General features: G+C 33.2%; 1 protein-coding gene across 3 annotated transcripts in view; it reads right to left on the reverse strand.

Annotated features, from left to right (window-relative positions):
* LOC115241810 (neural-cadherin-like) overlaps nucleotides 1-21507 on the reverse strand; it is a 196753-nt gene that overhangs the window by 104961 nt on the left and 70285 nt on the right. The gene's annotated exons all lie outside the window — the stretch shown is intronic.

The raw sequence follows: 21507 nt of genomic DNA on the forward strand, positions 1-21507 counted from the left end.
AAATTTAGAAAGAAAGGAAGAGAAAAGGAATGAAAGTGTACTCGTAACAAAGCCGGATGTAAAATAGGAGCAAATTAAAATTGAAAAAATACGCCGTTGCACTAATTTTTTTCTTAGGCAAAAAAGTGTCTTCTGTTTTTGCTGTACGGAAGGATCCCATCCGGCGCGTAAATTATATGCGATGACTGGTATGAGAAGAAAAAGAGAGAAAGAGAAAGATAGATAGAAAAAAAACAAGGAGAAAGAAAGAAAGAAAGAGAGAGGAAGGAGAGGGGAGAGAGTAAGAGAGATGCTGCGATAATAATTTGACCTGAATGATGTAAAGGTCCGCATTCGTTTGACGCTTAAACGTGATTGCTGAGGTGAAATTTAATTATCGAGCTATTAAATCTCGGAGAAATAAATGAACTGTATGAAATAAATGCGTCATATTGATCGCGCTGGATGGAAAAGAATGCTTTTCAAATCCTACAGGATTTTAGAGAAATTTTACATAACTAAATTTAATATAATTTGTAAAAATATGTCATACCCTTTCGTAAAAAAAATGCCATTTCTCAAAATTACTGGTACACAGACACACACACATTTAAAAAAATTAAACGCTTTAAAAAGATATATATTATATCCTATCTTGTTAAACTGCAATAGTTGCAATAATATTCTAAATAATGACATTTTTCATGAAATTAATCTATATCTCTTTGGATGATATATATTTTAATTTTTAGTAATATCTATAAGAATGTCCGTTATATTACTACACACACACACACACACACACACACACACACAGAGTTAAAAATCGGTTTATATCGACGAGAGATATGTAATTCTTTTTGAATTCATTTTGTTCGGATTCATTTGAATAATTATATGAAATAAGATATATATCGTTAATTTTTTTCAGAAATACATAGAAAAAAAGAAAGAATAGAAATATAGAAATGAAAATTAGAGGCAGATATCGCATAATTTTAAATTTCTTTTTTCCCCAAAATATGATTTACATAATTTGCATTTATTTCTGAAACGCATGTATATAAAGTTTGAAAAATAAATTAATAAACTAAATATAACTAACGTAATCTGTAAAATTATACATTCGTTTTTATAATATAAAGACACAATGGATATCTCTCGTGTGTATATATTATTCTCTTTCCTTTATATATAAAATTTTATACAATAGCATTTTTTATATTTTATATTAAGCTTTATTAATGATAAATATACTACTACTTTCATATTAGATATTTGTAAATGTGTGCACGCGGTCACATCTTTCTGAGTAAACCTGCATAAAATTTTCATGTCATCTTTATAGGCTCTAGTATGTGTACGTGTGTGAGAATAAAAGTAAACTTGTATATATTATAATATATGCTGACTCTTTCGGATAAAAATGCTGTAAAAGAACCCTAATACTGGCCTTTTAGCTTTATCCCTAAGCTTTTATCTTTTCATCCCTAAGCATTTAGCATTTTCCAGTTATGACAATACGGACTATCACGACGACTATGACCAAAAGTCGTTCTTCGACACAGAAGTGCCATTCTTACTGTCATTGTTCTCTTTAGATCCGCGACTGTCTCTTATTCGACGTTCCAATCTTGCGTTTTGTCCTACGGTACGTATACGAAATGCGAGGAATTCAAAAGCGCTGACTTGAATCGAGACTCGATGACCCCTGAGCTCGTTTTCTCCCATCGTAAGATCGCTAGTATATGGCATATAGGGCGTTCCAGAAATACAAACAGCGACTTGTAGACCGCATTACATCGATTGTGATAATAAAGTGCCATGTAAATATAGTTCGCGAAATAAATAAAGCGCTTGGACGATTTATCTATAACGAAAATGAGCAGAAAAAAATTTGATCCAAAAATATGTTTCCGAAAAAATATTATAAGGAGAAGGTACATATGCAAATATATATAATTATATATGTTTATATAATTATATAAATTATACGCTGTTTTCATTATAAATATAAATCATAAAAAAAGATACATATTTTTTTTTTTTACTTGTAATATTTATTCTTATAATTAAATATTTTATTTATCTATAATTTTTAAGTCTGATGAATAATAAAGGGAGGAAAAATAAATCACACCTCACTAAATATATATACAATTTTTTCATCATATGATTAAACACGTATTTTGAAACTACCTTATTTTCTCTCACAACAGAGACTGTAATTCTTTTTTATTCTACTCCCGTTATCGGAGAACATCCTGTATGGCCACAATCGCAGAAAGAATCACGGAAATGTGATGCTGGTCGGCGATCTTTCGACGAGCCAACCTCCGATATCTCTGGGATTAATTGTTTGTGAAGTTTGATGTTGGAAGTGAGAGGGAAGTTTACCCATCAAATAGAAGTTTCATCGCGATCCGATGGATTGAAATGGCAATCGCAAATGCGTGAGCAACTGAACAAATTGTCGGGCGAAATATTTCCGGCGAAAAATCCGTGCGATTTTTGTGAAATATTTCGGGTGTATTGTTCGCGTTTGAAAAAAGTTCGATATCCCGGGGTAATCGTGCGAGATGACAAAAGTGCCTATTGTTAGATTCGAATGAATATAACATCAATGGCAGTTATAAAAATAAAGCGACTTTAATGACTGCTTTGAATGATTTAACTATAAGCATCTTAAAATTCTGGCTATGTCGATAAAGTTGGATGGATTAAAGTTATAGATTTTCGATGTACATATATAATTACTTCGGCAATCTTTCTATGGAATGTTTCAATATTCATCTATATGTAAAATATTAATTACAATCAATTTTATATCTTTCTGGCTAAAAAGCCCTTTTACGGATTATTTAATGTGAGCATAAAGTAAATATGTATAACCATTTTTTATATCGATTAACCAAGATAAAAATGTAAAGTACAAAAGATTGCATACATATAATTTATACTTCACATACTTGTTTATTCTTGTCTCATAAAATACTTGAATTAAGTTCTTGGAAAATTATCATTAAAGAAAATTCGATTATAAAAAGAAATTGTTGTTAGAAAACATTTTTTCAATAAAAAAAATATATTCCTATAAAATCTTTCTTTATAAATCTCATATTTTTATGAGATTTATAAAGAGAGATGGTTTTATACTGGAGATGTTTCGTACAATTCATTCATCAAAGAGATACTTTCAATCTCTCGGTACTATTTATCAGAAATCCACGCGAAGGAGAAGAACTAGACCTGCCGCGATTCTGTCCATCACAATTTCGTATATATTCCTCGTTAAAGAACGAAAAATGGAATCGAGAATCCTATGTCGTATCGAAGAGATCAACGCTCCCGGGGTGAAGGTATCCAGAGGCTCGCGTTAAATCTTACACTCGATAGCACCGCGATCCGGGTATTATCCGGAATCATATCCATGGCACCTGGCTTCACCGGCCGGGACCCGGCATCGATATTGTCATCGGGATATATGGGTTTCCGGGTCAATACGCCGTGACAGGGAAGTACGTGCAATAAGGGGAATAGTTGGTGCGGAGCCATCCTCTCCCCCCGCGTTGCGGGGATGATGCTCCGTAAGCGCAGCAGAATCGATATTTGTCACGCAAATGAATTCTCGAATTTGTGGACGCGGCGAAAATCGTGGATCGCGTAAAAGGCATTTCGCTTTAAAAGAGGCATGTCCGGAAGACGAGCAATTGTCTTTCTCCCTCGTTCTAAGTCTAAGTAAACCGCCGATATCGTGCGCATCTGGAGGCTGCGACCGAATTGGAATACACTCGAATATTCGGATATAATAATAAATCAAATTCAATTGCAGAAAACGAATAGTCGGATAAATTGAAGGAACTATAGAATTCTTTGTCCTTTTCACAATATAAAATCGTGAAGTATTTGTGATCTCTTCCATCTTCTATATTAAATTAAATTGTAAAATAAAACGCGAGATAAAAACGTCTTTTAAACATTATGATTTCTAGTAAACTAAATACTTTTATTTTTTTTTTTTTCATATTTGCATTTCAATTATTAACATGTTCAAAAGCTATTATAAAATGGAAAGAAAAAGAGTTAGAGATTACATTTTTTTAAGAGATTTTTAGAGATTAAATTTTACACACACACGTCTATCTCTCATAAAATAAATGCAGGAATCTCTAATGTTTAGAAATAATTTTTATACGTATAAACACGATAAAAAACACGATTATATCAGTGTGTGTTTACTTTTCCTGAAACTTAAAATAATTGGCAAAGTATGATATATACATAAAAATTAATCTAGCACATCGTAAATTCCCTCTAAATATTATACGTCGACTATCGTCCAATATATGGCTAAAAAAAAATTGCGTCTCGAGTTCGTTAATTTACGGCTGGGAACGTCGCGAGGCTAAAGTTTAGTAGCGCGCTGGCGAAGTAGGATGCGCGTTCCGAAATAAATTATCAAAGTTAATACGAATAGACGGAATCGACTTAATTACGGGTACTTGTTCCGTACGCCATGTAGCGAAACTCGAAATATCGTAGAATGCTCGGGGACGTAAACGGCGGCGCACAGAGCACCCAACACTTTGTACTCGCACCTTACATATCGTTGACCCAGTATCAAGTTGCTCTAACTCTGTTGGATGCGAGTTAGATGAAATTTACGAGAAATCGCGGAAAACTTTAAGCTACGGGTGATTAATAACCGTTTTCATTGCCGCTCTCGCCGAAGCTCCTTAAACATAATACATACGAGTCACGACTATTTCGGAAAATTTATGTTTGCCCCTATGTTTTCTGTGATATAACAACAAAATAAGTTATGTTACTTTGTATTGATACAATAGATCTATTAATTTACGATTAGTTAAGGGGGCATACCCGTTTAAATCTTCAAAAAATGAGTACATTTTCTAGATTTTTTTGCAGCGCAATTAATTTGATAAAAACTTTTTTTTACAATATTAATACAATATTATTAAGTACTTGAATAAAAATTTTCAGCTTAAATTTTTTTTTAAGTTATGCGAATATTTGCAGATTTATGTTTTCATGCACGATGTGCATGAAAACTCGAGCTACGTTCGACGGATTGACTTAAAATTTTGCATGCAAGTTCCTAATAAGAATCCGCATCTGCTAACGAAGCTTTTTTTTAATTCGATTTCCTATTTTTTTGTTATAAACAAAAAAAAATGGACTTTTTTCAAAAAAAAAAAAAAAAACAACGCCGCCATTTTTTTATTTTTTAAGATTTCGAAAAAACGCTTGGATAGCAAATAGGTATTAATATGTTTAATAAAAAAAGCTTCTATTTTTGATTTCGAATATGATCTACGAACGTTTTCATCATGCACACTGTGCAAACACCTAAAATTTGGAGGAGCTCTGCAAATATTCCCATAACTTTAAAAAAAAAAATTTTTCTGAGTTAAAAATTTTTATTTAGATAGTGTTGATGGAACACCTTATAAAAGAAAATAAACATATGATTCGATCCAATATCATTTAATCTATAATTGAGATTTGCTTTGAACTTCGTGGCAAATACAAATTTAAAAGAATTTTAATAAATTAAATCTCAAAAGCTTGTAAAATTTTAAAAATAGATTTGATGCAGAGTTTAATTAAAAAACATTTAATATCAAAAATAAAAATCAGTTGTAAGTGAATATTCATTAAGAAAAATCGATCCAAAATACGACAAAAAAATTTTTAATTATGAGATAAACTAAAGGTTCCGAAACACTTGCATTCAGTAATAAAATATTAAAATACAGTAAACGAGAATTCAGTATATTATTTTAATATAATAAAATTACACCAGAGAATTTTTTCCTCTTATTTTTTACAATTCACGTGCGTAGCATAGAAAACTCAAGTTGTTATTATGTTAGCTTCATATTTATTTTAAATCTGTCGATCAGTTTAGGTTATACATTATAGAGCGACTGATGGAATTCGCGATGTCAGAAGACCGTAGTAAAATCTTGTTACCGCAGCCTTATATAAAATGTATATAAAATGAAATATATTATATTAAAAATTGAAAATGAAGTGTATTAATCATATTTTTTTCAAAAGTTTATACAAAAAAAACTTTTTCTCGGTAATTATGTACAATCTATTATATTAAATATCCGTTTAAAATACAATTGAAACAATTAATTATGTGTAACAATTAATTTTTAAAAATCAAATATTTTTTAGACATTTGCTTTATACAAGGATAAATCTGTAAAAGTGTTAACTAATTGTATTTGCATTTAATACGTGTTTGGTTTCTGTGTTTGTAACGAGCAGTCACAAAGAATGGATAGAAATAAGTAAAGAAATATTATATTTAAAACGAGATATTGATTTTGTTTTGTATATAAGAGGGCATACTGGAAGTCGAAGTTTCCAACAATCGCGGAAATCACGTGGAATATGGATTCTGCTCCTAGGCGCCGCAAGCAGAATAATTTCCGACTTCGTCGACGTGATGGGAATTGAATCGTGAGAAAAATAAAGGTGGTGGCGACGAGAAAAAGGGCGTAAAAGGGATAACAACTCTTCCATCTAGTTCAGCGAAGTCGCCAAATGTAGTTTCGCGTCGATCTCGATTCCCGCCCGCGAAGTATCGCTTGCGTGGCCGAAATAAAAAGCATCCCATACGTGTAACTATTAAGAGCGATTGCATGTGTTTGTCCCTTTCTGCCATGCAATACTATCGTTTCATTTTGTATTGCGCGAGTTACGTGTTACGTAGTTTAATTTATTCAAGTTATATATCGATTTATTTTATACTCTCTCTCATTTTCCGTAAAGGTGGAAAAAGATAGCATATTAGAAAAGATAAAATATTTGCTGATATTACATTTTTAATATTTCTAAAACATTCATTTTAGAGAGAATTTGAGAAATTTGATCGAATGCGGTTAAATGCACTCAAGTATTTAAATATTTTAACCATTGTGTATTACGTAACCGTTGCAAAATGCGTATCATTTTATGAAAGTATCATAAATTTGTCAAAGCAAATATTTTCCATTTTTTGTCATACAATAATGAAAAGATATAAAAAACGATTTTTATTTAAATGTTGAATAAAAATATATTTTTATCTCTCGTCCCCTCATCACAGAATAGTATCAAAATAAATAATTTTCGATAATTGAGAAATAATATGCTCTGTAATAATAATTATTAATTTCTTCCGAGCGTTGCATATATTTAATATACACATGTTATAATATTTAAAATATTTTTTGTACAATTTTTATAATTTAAATAAAATCAAATAATTCAAATAAAAAAAGCATATATAAGTTCTTTATATTATTCAATAACTTCCACACATTATATATTATATTTCAGAGATATTGAACAAAAAAAAAATGATTAAACTTTTGCGTGTTTTATATAAATTATTATTAAACAAATTAAACTTTTTACAAGTTTAAAATTATTATATCATTATTATATAGTTGCTAGAAGTACACAAATTTATATGTATGAAAACGTAGCAGTACGCATTTGGTAACACTCTGCATCTAGTAGTGCGAGTATAACAAGTTACTATGCAGTGCAGAGATGTAAGATATAGTCACGTGCCAACCCGAAGCTCTAGAGAATTTTATGTCGATGTTGAAGCTAGTTTTCTCCTTATGATTCTTTAAAGACAGAGTTGGTGCATGTAGTCATATTATTTTTCTCGAGGGAAAGTCTACCGTGTACAGTCAATTGACAATGTGTCAGTGAATACATCAATCTTCAACGGCTAAGTAGAAAAATTTTAATAAAAATCGATCATCGTGTGTGTCGCGAATTACGTTCTATTATAACTTGCTATAAAAATGTTTTAAATTATTTAGCAAGTCAGTGTTCATACAATTTGTAAAATGATTGAACTGATACAAATAAAGTAAATTCATCAAATATTTTCCATTTTTGGTTATACAGTAATAAAAAAATATAAAAAAACGATTTTTATTTAGACGTTCAATAAAAATATATACAATATTTTTATCCCTCATCCCCTCATCAGAAAATAGTATCAAATTGTAAAATCAATTTATAATATATATTAATGTGTATAAACATTCATTAAACGAGAAGTTTCAAATATTCCTACTTTCCCAAGTAACAATTTCTTTGTTTTCTTTATACATCTGATTTATAGCACATGTTGCGCTATCGAAACGTTCGTTTCACATAATATCAGAATCGTATCCATTTAATTAACCAAAACAGTCGTCAACACAACTAAACTATTTATTATTCTATTATTTGCGGAAAAACAGCTGATTGTTAAATCACGTTAGATTAACGGAAAAGCGACGTGAAATAAAAATTTCGAACGCGCATGAACAGTATTTTTCCTCGCTGACAGTTTTCTAACAGAAGTGATCGACTCCATCTGTCCGTTGGCGCAAATATACATATCTACATGTGTATGTATATATGTATGTGATATGCAAGTTAGCAACATGCGAGAGACCAGTCCTTCAATATTCGATTGATGCGCGCGCGCACGCAAAGGTGTCGGTCCAGCCCGAAATTAATCCCAGCCCATAGCTGGAAGGGCGAGAGGATGGGGAGGGAAGGGAGCATTTATGGCTTTTCGATACCGGCCAGCCACCTGCGTGCGATTTCTCTTGCGTTCGCCCGGCACGAATTATTTAGCCGTACCGAGCTCGATGAAACACGCACTTGGCGGTATTAACGCGAGAGATTATGGTACATTCGAATCCGTATCTCTCTGGCTGTATACTTGCACCTCTTTCCCGCATAAGAAATGCATTCGTGCCGAATGCATATCGAACGTATTCGAAAAAGATCGGGCTGCATGCTACAATGATGTATTTCATGCACCATCTGCAACAGCGATATTCGCAGCTTCGGATTTGCAACGGCGGAAAGTAAAAAAGTGAAAGAGAACGTTTCGGATGTCCTTTAGATCGTATGTATGTTGCAACAATGCATTTTACGTTCGAAGAAATTTAATGCCAAGTGTGATAGTGTCGAGATATTTAATGTAGAAAATTTTAAATGCTAAGAGAACATCAACTTTAACGGCTTTTAACGAAGCTCACGTTTGAAAGCCTAATCAGGGTGTCTACTCAAATCTTGTAAAAAATTTCCCTGAACATTCTCTAATCTTCCAGGTATTTTTGTTCAAAATTCCAGGTAAAGAGAATATTTTCAAGATTTTTTAGTGCAATTCTCTAAAATAATATTTTTTGTTGTACGCACTTTTTAATGCTTTTCAATCATATAAAGGAAAAATACAAAGCCACTTGAGTTTCAAGTGCTAGATTTACAAATGTATTGAAAAAAAAAAACTGAATAGTTTTCGTAAAAATAAAAATTTTTAACCTGCATATTTTCATTTTTTATTACTGAAAGTTGAAATAAAAAATATGTAGTGTATATTCAATATTTTATTAAGACATTGAATATATAAATAAAATATATAAATAGAATATATATAAATAAAATATATAAATAGATATAAATAGTAAATATAAATAAATATATATTTCTAATACTTTAAATACACATTTAAACACACTTTAATTTACAACTTGGCTTCGGTGCATTGCCGACTGCTTACAATATAAGAGCAGAATTATCAAAGAGAAAATTGTTTAAAAAATTCCCAGAATCCCAATAAAATTCCATGGGAATTCCCTGATTTCTCCAGGTACAAAGATTCCAGGTTTTTTATATTTTAGCCAGGGAGCAGACACTCTGTTACTAATTTTAAAACACTCAATGCAAAATTATATTTTTGCGCGTTAAATTTATAACGCGGAGAAGTACCTATTTTAAAAAATATACAACGATGAAATATTCATAATTCAAGCTATCTATACATCTCAAAGTACGTCGAGCGATCCAAACTGCTTCGACCCTGCTTTAAAATCGATTCTGGGAGATCGGGATGCATCGCAGGCACGCGACAGCGTTATTGCGCTCGTTATTTATCGTCGTGCAACGGAGCGATGCATCCACCGCCATCGGTTTGTGCACCGTCTCCACCGCTTTCGCGTCGTGCACAGCGTGTCTGGGCGTCGTCGATGGTTTGTTTACGCGCTATGGGAAAATTTGCGACGTCAGCAAGTTTTTATTGCCCGCGTTCCGCGCCACGGTACGATGATGATGCACTTACTTCCTAAGTATAGTTAGTTGCCGGAGACTAATTGCTTGTCTGGTCTGCCCGAGAGCTTTTTAACATGGCGAGAACGTTCCGTCGAAAATCCAAGTTCGTAATACGTGACCGGTTTCGTGAAAAGATGCCCGCGATAGCCCCGACTTTTCCACCCTATTAACGACATTGTGTAAAATCTTTTACCGAAAGGAACAAATCTGACATATATATATATATATTTTGATAAAATTGACATTGTCTGTATAACTTTGTATTTTAATCGCTTTATCAAGATTATATTTCACCCCAATTAAATTGTCATTTATTTATAATGTCATAAATAAAACGGATTTAAAACGAAGCTTTAACGCGGCAAGTCGTGTTTAACACTGACCATCATTGATAATGCAATTCGTGTTCGCTATAGATTATTCCGACTAGAGATGCCCTAGCTAGGTCAAACCAGATCGTGCAAAGTTAATCTAGGACGGTGTATACGCTGCATAGAGTAATCTTGTTAGAGTTGCACCAAAGTCTAGTTAGATCATACCCTGAGACAAGTAGTCCAAGCTATATACGTCACATAGAGAAATCTGTGGTAATTGACTCTATTCTTCTAGATAGATAAAGTCATTTATCATGCAGCGCATCGATTTATCTTTTCGCGAGAAAATGTATCGCGTTCGGAAAGTTCGTGCTGCAACTTGCCAAAAAGTTTCTCGCCGAGAAATTTAAAAACTTCTAGAAAGGAAAACATGGAATCTTTGAAAATTATGTAAAAAGAATGGCTGGAAAAGTGCTTGCGGAACAAAAGCACATATAATCGAATAAAGATATATATATGCATCGTGTTTTCCCAATTCTTTGAAGAATCGAAACGAATTTGTCGAACAATACGATATTTTCAAAGATAATATTTCTTGCTACGATGACAATTCAATAATCCATTTAAGCAAGCGAGAAAGGAAATAATTTAAAATTATATAATAAATAAATTGTATTTTTTTTTTTTGCGAGAGAAAATATTTTTTTAATAATTCTTTTCCGAAAAAAAAAATAATAAAATTCATCTCATCCTCTTATCGTATAATTACCCCGTGAAAATGTTTGCTATACAGTTTACACAGCTCGACTGTGTAAAATGTAGTAAACGTTAGAGAAATACGAATTGCTAATAGCATAATAGTACGAGGCATCCAGTTTACACGTATCTAACTATTACGCAACGGAATGCAGAATGCATCTGCAATGTTCGCAATATCCAAGTACATGGAAGATATAAATTGTATCAGATGACTCTCATCGCTAATCGATATATTCAACTGTATACGGTCGTACGTTCTACACGTCGTATAATCGATCTTTATGTTACAACGCGTTACTCCATGTTAAACATAACTGACAATCGTTAGCTCGTTTTACGCCCGTTTGATGTTTCAAGAAATTTCAGCGTTTCAATATTTATATTCGTAATTTTTATGATTTTGATAAATATTTAGATCCAAAATTAATTTATAAAATTAAAGGAGTTAAAATATTCATCAAAAAATTATACATACAATAAAAAGAATAGCTGGAAATATGCTTGTGGAACAAAAGCGTATATAATCGAACAAAAATACATATGTATTTATACATCATATTTTTCCAATTCTTTGAAGAATCGAAACGAATTTTTCGAAAAATATAATATTTAAAAAAATAATATTTCTACGAGCTACGATGACAATTCAATAGCCCATTTAAGCAAGCGAGAAATAAAAGAATTTAAAATTATATAATAAATAAATTATATTTTTTTACGAGAAAAAATATTTTTTAATATTTTATAATCCTTGTACTTTTAAAAATCATTGTACATGCAAAAATTTATCGTGATTGTTAGAATAATATTTTTACTGTGAGATTAATAACGATTTTTATTTATCGCTCTCACACGTAGGTATTAACAACAACAAAATTTAAATTTCAATGTAATTAATGAATTTGTTATAGCTACTCTTTCGTTATCATTTTAATATAAAACAAGAAAATACTTATATTACTGTAAATTATCGGTTGCTCTCTCTGCCTCTGCTACTTGTTTTGCAATAATATGACCTGAAAAATCTACCAATATAATTATATATATGCACGTAACGAGAATACGTTACACGGCAGCTAGCAGTAGGAATTAAAATACGAACAAGCGAGTACATTTTCATAAATTTAGGAGTTTATCGCGCAAGCGAGACTTTACATGGGCTGGGTTCGCACCATTGTACATTTAAGTACGCGTTTGCAAATGCTGTCACGCTAAGTAATTCCATTAAAACGTGTACATTTAACGCCCAGCATCGTGTGATTCGATCGCGTCAGTTTAATATCGGATCAACATCAACTACGGCGCATCCTAGGTAATATTTCATTCTGTGAACTATCTATTAAAGTCGCGGATTTTGATGGTTCCTGAGTTTGACGTTAATTGACAATAATGCATCGTAACTGTTCAATAATAATGAATTATTATCAGTGGTTATCTGCCAATTTACACCGAACGATCGATGGCTAATGGATCACCCAATAAATAAATGCGTTTCTATTTTATCACGCCTTTTGTTAAAAAAAAAAAACAAAACAGAGCTATCCCTTTTTGTTTATATAAATCTTTTAGCCAGTTATTTTTAGATATTTATAGATCTTTTTTTTATGACTTTTCAATTTTCGATTAAAACATTTCCATAGCATTTGAATCATTATTTCAGTCTTTATCTGTTCATAAATTAATTCAAATCCAAATAAATATAAATAGAGATTAAAGAGATTAAAGATAAAAATTAAAAAAAATTATTTATATAATAAATATTTATGTGCAAAATATATCTTATATAAATATATATATATTTTTTTTAATAATGTGTAATAATATTTAATCGACAGTTGTTTGTGAGAAAACCTTTGCGTTATAAAACAATTACTAGATATAAAATAGCATTTAATAAATTCCATGTATTTGCAAATAAAAATAATTATAGATTTTATTACATTGATAACGATAAATGCATTCTCGCGCGATCGCGAGGAAAATAAAATAATTGTAAAATGCTTTCTTAACTTTTAAGCAACGCTAGCATTTTTCGAAGGAAAGATTGAACCATTTTAGAATGTTAAAAGATGCTCTCCTTTAACGCGAAGATTTACGAAACGCGATAAGATCAGCTGGAGTGAATGAAAAACAAGCCTGTATGAGAAAGATAAGGATTTTCGGGAGAGGCGCCTCTTGTGTTTTTCGACGAAGCGTAAATATCCCCCCCCCCCCTTTGTCGGTAAATCCTTATCTACTCACAGTGACATGAAACGCGATCTGTAACGGAAAAATTAAATTGCATCGAAAATACGCGCATTGATGCATAATGTAAATTGGATTCAGCGATTACGAAATGTCGCAGTCGCCGAATACGACGAAAAACTGTCACGTCTCGCGAATTTCTCAAATCGAACGATCCCCGGCTAGATAGATCCTCGTGAATATTTATGAAGTGGGAAATCTCTCGAGTACGCGAGACTCGGTCTCTGCATCTTTCGCAAACTGTATATGTATATATGAATCCGTGCTCGATTTTTATAACACATTTATCGTCCCTCCACGTGCAAATAATGTAAGATCACCGATAAAGATAAAAGACGCTTCTCGATAAACGAGAGAAGAAAGAAATAGAAAATTAAATAAAAATATTTTAAAATATTTAAAAATAGAACTTAATTCTTCGTAATATGATAAATCCGTATAACTATTATAAATACTGAAAGAGAGAGAAGATTCTCTCTCTATCGACATTATTATTAAATTTAAATTTGACCGCGTATCTGACTGTACCGCAGAAACAGCTGATTGCTGTCACCGGCTGTCACGTACCTTAATTAATTACTAGGTCTACTCGACGATGCCTGATTGTACTAGGATCTATCCAATTTGGCTGATTGTGAGAAGAAATAACGTGAAACGATGCTTCTCAATAGATGGAGAATCCGAACCAGCTGAAGACGACACAGCAAACATTGATGATGATTAATGTCTTCAACACTTTTCGATGATCGCTTGTTATTATTCGATTTGACATTTCCGGACATTTATTTCGCGCACACGCGTTTCGTAAATCGTAATCGATAACTACGTAACGCGAAAAGTTGACATGTACGCGTGACGTAAAAGGACACAATGCCTACTTCACGCTGTTACGCGTGACGTAAAAGGACGCAATGCCTACTTCACGCTGTTACGCGTTCGTGACGTCACATCGCGACGTCCTACCCGCACGGCTAACTCGATAAATAAAATGTCGAACGGACGCTGACTCGAGATGACGTAGAAATTCCGAAGAATATTATTGATCGATAATTGATACTTCCCTATGATTGCTCATCGCACTCCAGCACACTTGTATAATAACACGCGCGACGAATTTTGTGATGCGTATGATTACGTATCGCGAGAGAAGGATCGTTCGGTTCGACACTGCAAACGTTGACAAAGTTCGACGCGATTCGACCTCGTTCCCGAAAAGTACGAAAGAACGCGACGCCAATTTCACACGGTTATGACGCTAGAAGTGCTTCGAAGCGTTTGATTGACCAATCAGGGCAAAGAGAGTAAAGATTTCTTTATTCTGATTGGTTAATGCAATGCTTCGAAGCATCTCTAGCGTCTTCTTGACCGCAGACACGCTTGCGAATCGGTTCGTGCGCTCTTCTTGATAAGGAAGCGTTTGATCGGCCAATCGGAGCCGAGATAATTTCCCTGTCCTGATTGGTTGATCAAACTAGAGTTCACTCTTTCTCAATTCCCGATATAAACTGCGATAAAAGAACCGAATGTGTGAGGGCGCATCTAACGCTCATCATTGCATCCAAAATAGCCTTCGTTACAAAAAAAAAAAAAATTTTTACTTTTATTATTAATCATTTATTAACTATTAATTCACTTTTAGTGAATAAACCTCGCGTATGAATGGATGTCAAGTTTGTCGAGATAAATGACGGACTTTAAAAGATATTATTAATTATAGCGATTAATAGTGTCGTCCAACATTCATGATCGGCGTGTAATTATTTTGAACCACAGTATCCATTCGTATTTTTTACTCTCTCAGACACATGTAAATCGTTCTTTATTATTCATCGAATAACACACGAGATGTGCTTATCGAGTGGATTGATGAAAATATGCAAATAATCCTCGGTTTTACGACGGTTTTTATGATACAATCAAATCCTCGGTCACGTACACGCACACATAGATACTCGACATGCACACACACATACACTGATCTCGCGACGAGAGGGCGCGATCCGAGTAATGCGTGAAGTTAACTCAACGTCCTTTCTCATTTCCAGACAACTTCGCGAACGTAATCGGACACCGGTAGCGTTACACGTCGTAGGATCTTCGTTTCGCGTTGTATTTTTACTTTTATTATTAATCATTTATTAACTATTAATTCACTTTTAGTGAATAAACCTCGCGTATGAATGGATGTCAAGTTTGTCGAGATAAATGACGGACTTTAAAAGATATTATTAATTATAGCGATTAATAGTGTCGTCCAACATTCATGATCGGCGTGTAATTATTTTGAACCACAGTATCCATTCGTATTTTTTACTCTCTCAGACACATGTAAATCGTTCTTTATTATTCATCGAATAACACACGAGATGTGCTTATCGAGTGGATTGATGAAAATATGCAAATAATCCTCGGTTTTACGACGGTTTTTATGATACAATCAAATCCTCGGTCACGTACACGCACACATAGATACTCGACATGCACACACACATACACTGATCTCGCGACGAGAGGGCGCGATCCGAGTAATGCGTGAAGTTAACTCAACGTCCTTTCTCATTTCCCGACAACTTCGCGAACGTAATCGGACACCGGTAGCGTTACACGTCGTAGGATCTTCGTTTCGCGTTGTACAGTTGTTTAATCACGCGTTGCAAAATGCGTCGCGCACGTGACAAATGTCAGAGTATCTAATCGAACGACGGGCGATCATCGGGAAGCGCAGAATTAGCGATTAATAATATATAATTCAACATTTTTGTGTCTCGCGTCGTTTCAAGAAGAGAGAGAGAGAGAGAGAGAGACTCGGCATCCTTTCGAGAATTCTCTACATCTGTTTCAACGCATCGTTTCTCATTAATTGTTCGATCGAATCAAGTAATATAATCGACTAATTGAGGTATACGTGATAGTAATTATTGCATTTCTCTTAATCTTATAGTATGATCGAATTCGCGGTCGGTGTCGCGCTGACGTCACGCGTAACGACGTGAAGTGCATCGCGTTCTTAGAATTTTCGAAGTACGTCGCGCGTCTGATGGATGTCGCACGCGGCGGCAAAAGCCCGCTATTTCGCGTATGACGTAGTCCTGTCATTTCGCGCCAAAAAATGTGTCGCGGGTGCGGTAAGTGTCGGGAGTCCGGGAGTGCCGAATTAAGTATCAACGGGCGATCGCCGCGAAGTGTTAATTAGTGTATCGTTTTCCGTATTATTCGTTCAACCGAAACAGACAGTACATATTAATTAGCTATTCTTAGCCTTGAAATATCGTTGAATTTGCAATAGTGTCACAAAATTATTCGATCACACTTGACGAAATACCCATATATCGCGTGCGGGAATGATATGCAAAATGCGAGCGAAACATCGTTAATTAGCGATTGTAATTAATTGTGTTTTTTTCAGATTGATTGGTATCCACGCGATGGGAGCGAATGTCCGGAGTAACGGAGTGACCTGACGAGAAATCGACAACGAATTAAATCGTGAGTAAATCCAGTTATTATATTTGCACGGTTAACTGTTCTGTTTATTTGACGATTGGAATTGCGCTTTAGCACGCGCTTTATATTCCCGTCAATCGCATTGTCGCAAATTAACCTTTGAATCGAATTGTCGGTCTCTCATATTCAATGTTGATTTATAATTTGTACATTTGATAACATTAAATGAATGGTAATTCAGTAACAGTGGATATGAATAAATAAAACTGGTAAATAAACTGAGATAATTTTTACATTGTATATTTTTCGAAAAATAAAAGATTTATCGAGAGATTTTGGAGCGAAGAGAAATTTCTGGTTAAATAATTTTTAAAGATATTTCGATTTTTTGATAATTAAATAATAGAAATGTCAATTTGTAGTAACTTTTATTTGATTAATGCAGTTTAAGTTTAATGTTCTATCGATGAATGATATGCATATAATGAACATGTATAATATATAATCCTATTTATTTCTTGGTTAGCCTGTTTTCGATAATAATCTATAGAGTTGCATGCATAAATATATACGCGCGTAACCCAACAACATCATGATTAAACGTCACGTTCGCGGAATTTATCGGAAACAGTTTACATTTATTTGACGTTTAACTTCCGTACAACATGTTGATGTAGACGTGACTTTACAAAGTTAATATATAACGTCACGTCGTCTAGAAAATATTGCTTATTTCTTGCCACGATTGTATGTGTAAGGAGCTATTTTGCTTTCTTCAGCGTGCATCTCTTCGCATCGTCCTGCGAATGACATTAAAAATCTACTTGAGGGAAAAACGGAGCGTGGCGGAATTACATGGCTTTTCTGTCAAAGAAGCAGAAACTCCTTCTTTTACCTCGTAAGACCATTATATGTCGGCAGATAAGTCGGCAAAATGAGGTCTCGTTTAAGTAGTCGCGATATTCGCGGCGTCGACTTGACCCGTACATATCGGGCACTCCGTTAATATCCAAGATTTATAACGTTTTTGAACGACAGCTTCCGTTTTCGCAGGATACGCGGACAAGCGATAGCCGTAAGATAAATGAGCGCGTCGCCAAACTTTCCCGCACCTCGAAAATAATTAATAATGGGAAATATCTTCAACTGCGATCCCGAATTGGCGTTGCAATCGAGAAAATTATCGACACATTATATATTTAAAGCCAAATGTTAAATTTGTCATATATATATATTTTTTCCGAATTTATACAAAGATTATTAATATAAATCGGATATTTGTTCATTGTTGTTGATTTAATGTTTGCACATTCTATTATATATACGATTGTGCGTATTATTACGCATGTTCCTGTTAATTTGGCAGTAAATTACAGTTCTCCATAACATGATTACAGAAGAAAAGAGAGATAAACGCGCGGGAAATCGGTTTATTAACATCACTGCGGCCGTGAATATAAACTTGCAACATTTTCCGCTATATGATTTGACGCAAAGTAAGCACGACGCCGAAGAAAAATGCAGTTACATAATTAAATTATCCCCGAGCTCGTATAATACAAAGATATCAAAGTATAACGCATTTTGAAACATATCGCAAGGAAAAACGCGATCTCTCCGCGCTCGTTAAATCCCTCGCTGATCTTCATCAGCCGGAGATGTTTTTTTCACATCTTTTCTTTCTGTTCTCTTTTAATTACCCCTTGTCGAGAAAATGAATGCGCGACGAGAAATTATTAGCGACAACGCTAATCGTCGCGCGACCCGGTCGCGGTTTATCACGGGAAGGGACGAGTTTGCCGTTGCTTTTTGTCGAATAACCCGGAAAATTCGCACGTGTGTATGTGTCCCGTTCAATCGAATTCATTCACCGTGTAGAAACTTGCGCACAAGAAAAGAGAACAAAAAAAGACAGAGATAGAGAGAGAAAAACATTGCGAAAGAAGAACGTTGCAAAAAAGTTATCGGAGAAATCAAGCGCTTTTAAGTCGGATAAGCGAAAGAGCTGACACCGATCGCGGATTCTTCGCAAGAAGAGGATACCTTTATTGCGAGATGCACTTCAGAAAGTACCTACATGTATACGGAGCGATATCACAAACACGAAATGTGCGGCAGCCTCTCTCTTTCTCTCTCTTTCTCTCTCCCTCTCTATCTCTTCCTCCACTATCGAATGCACTTTACCGTGCATAGAACGGCACGGAGCGACTTAATGGTGCTCGTCCAATTACCGTTATTAATTGCTATTGTGATATACACCGCGGTACGTATACAGCGGTTATTATATTAACGTTTGACTGCTTACAGTGCAAAGACCTTTCAGAGATCGGTGATATGGCACTTGGTAAGCTTAATAATAATTATAAATGTACGGTCGTTTAAAAAATAACGTTTCGATACGTTTTCCTCGTCGATCGCGAAATAATTCGTTCGTTTCCAAGAGCGAGCGAGTCAGATTAGAATCGATATGGAAGTTTATTGAACGCGAGCAGTTAATGACTATCGTCTGCCATTACGAAAAACTTGTGAATATGATATCAATTACTTGGGTGAAATATATATATATAAAATCTTAAATTGATTTTCTACGAAGGAAAAATCCGCAGCATATTAATTGCGAAGTGGAAAAGGAAGAGTGTCCCGAGATTTTACTCTATATTGATGCCAAGTAAATATTTATTGAGAAGAAAAATTGAATAGTGAACTCGCATAAAAAACAAATTCTTTCCCCTTGGTGTATTGAAATTTTCAGTGTACTATCTTAAACACATATATACCTTTGACATTTAAACATAAACAAAAACGCGCAGGTCAACATGCGTTGTACAAACGTGATATTTCTAGTGTACCGTATCGTATTCTACGTATAAATAAAAAAAATTTTTTACACTGCAGCAATATAATCTTTTCACGAAAATTGGAATATCAAAACGGAGAAGATAATGGCGAGAATGCTTCATGTTGACACAACTATCGAGGAAATGCAGCAACCGCGAAACAGCGGAATTTCATCCAGCAAAATAGTTTACATCTAAAATTATACAGCAGCGCGTTTATAATTCATCTTTACTTTATAAACTAATAACTGATGAGATGTTCTCACATCTTGTACAATAAAGATCTTATTTTAATTGAACTACTGTTATCAAAATTTGCGGATTTTTTAACAGAGCTATTATGGCAATATTATTAATAAATTATTGACAATTATGATATGATTTTATTAATGATTATATTTAGTTTTAAACAATTGTATATATTATTAGCGAAGGAGGGTAGGATAAATTTTAGACAGAATTAAATTTTTTGAATTTTGAATTTGTATTTAAAAACTTGGTATCTTTATTTTAATGTAATTTACTAAAAATTTAAGAATTCTTGATTAATTCCGGTTATTAAAGTAATAACGAGACTGAGCTGTAGCTAAGGTAACGCGTCGTTCTGAAGCCGTCAGGCAAGTTAGCGTTGAAATTCAATAATACTCGTATGACAAGCTCGTAGTTACTGATATTAATAATGGGAGGAGTTTAACTGGAGACTAATGCAATTCATTATGTCGACGCGTTTTTGAATATGCAAATCCCCCATCGTGCTATCATATTAGAAATTATACATACTGTCGTGCACGAATTAATACGGTATCGTAGATAATGCATAATTATTTCGTTATTCTCGATGCATCCATTTCTCATTATTTCTCGAATAATATTTATACATACATTTTATACATATAATGATCCAAATTTACTTCGCGTTGACATTTATTATTTTGCCGGAATTACTCGACATGTTTCATAAACCACTCGTTATTTAAGCGAGAGAAAAATAAATATAATTAGTTAATTTTTTTTTTTTAAATATCTGCCGCAATTTTTCAATTAAGAGGAACATTTAAATAATATCAATAAATAATAATCTTTCGTTTTACGATTTATTATTGCAAAAACGAGAAATATTTATAGAAACGGGTATAATACTTTTCTAGAATTGAACGATAAATCAGTACAAAAATATTTTCTCTCTACGGACTTATGAAAAATTCATTTTGACTAATGTAAGAACTGAAATGTTAACAAGATCTCCGCTCGCATTTTATCTTTATTAAACTTGACGCTATATATAAATCATTTATTAAATGTAAAATTTTATGATTACCAACCTGATTCAGAATATTGAAATCAATATTTTAATAAAAGCCGAAAACTTATTTTAGTAAAGTTTATAGAATATTGATTAAATTCTGAACTTTCAGCAGCATCGTCAATTCTGATATATATGTATAACCGTAGGAAGATAATAGATTCCTGGGAAAATTAATGCTGCCATTTTCTGTTAATGATAATTTCTTTTCGAAAGATGATTTTTTTGTCTTATATTATATTGAAAATATTATAATCATTTCAAATATATTTATAACAAAACAAAGATTTTCATCGAAAAATTTTATGGAAAATAAGAGATGTAAATGTTATTATAAATTTCATTTAAAGTTAAATTTATATTTTGATAAAAATATGTTTATAGAACGGATATCGACTTATATTTGTTATCAACGATTGTCAATAAATTAATAGTTTTTCTTTAGCGTAATATTTTATAATAAACGATTCTTAACACATTT

The sequence above is a fragment of the Formica exsecta genome, unplaced genomic scaffold (assembly GCF_003651465.1).
Source record: "Formica exsecta isolate Colony F162 unplaced genomic scaffold, ASM365146v1 scaffold512, whole genome shotgun sequence".
In the NCBI taxonomy this organism is placed as follows: Eukaryota; Metazoa; Arthropoda; class Insecta; order Hymenoptera; family Formicidae; genus Formica; species Formica exsecta.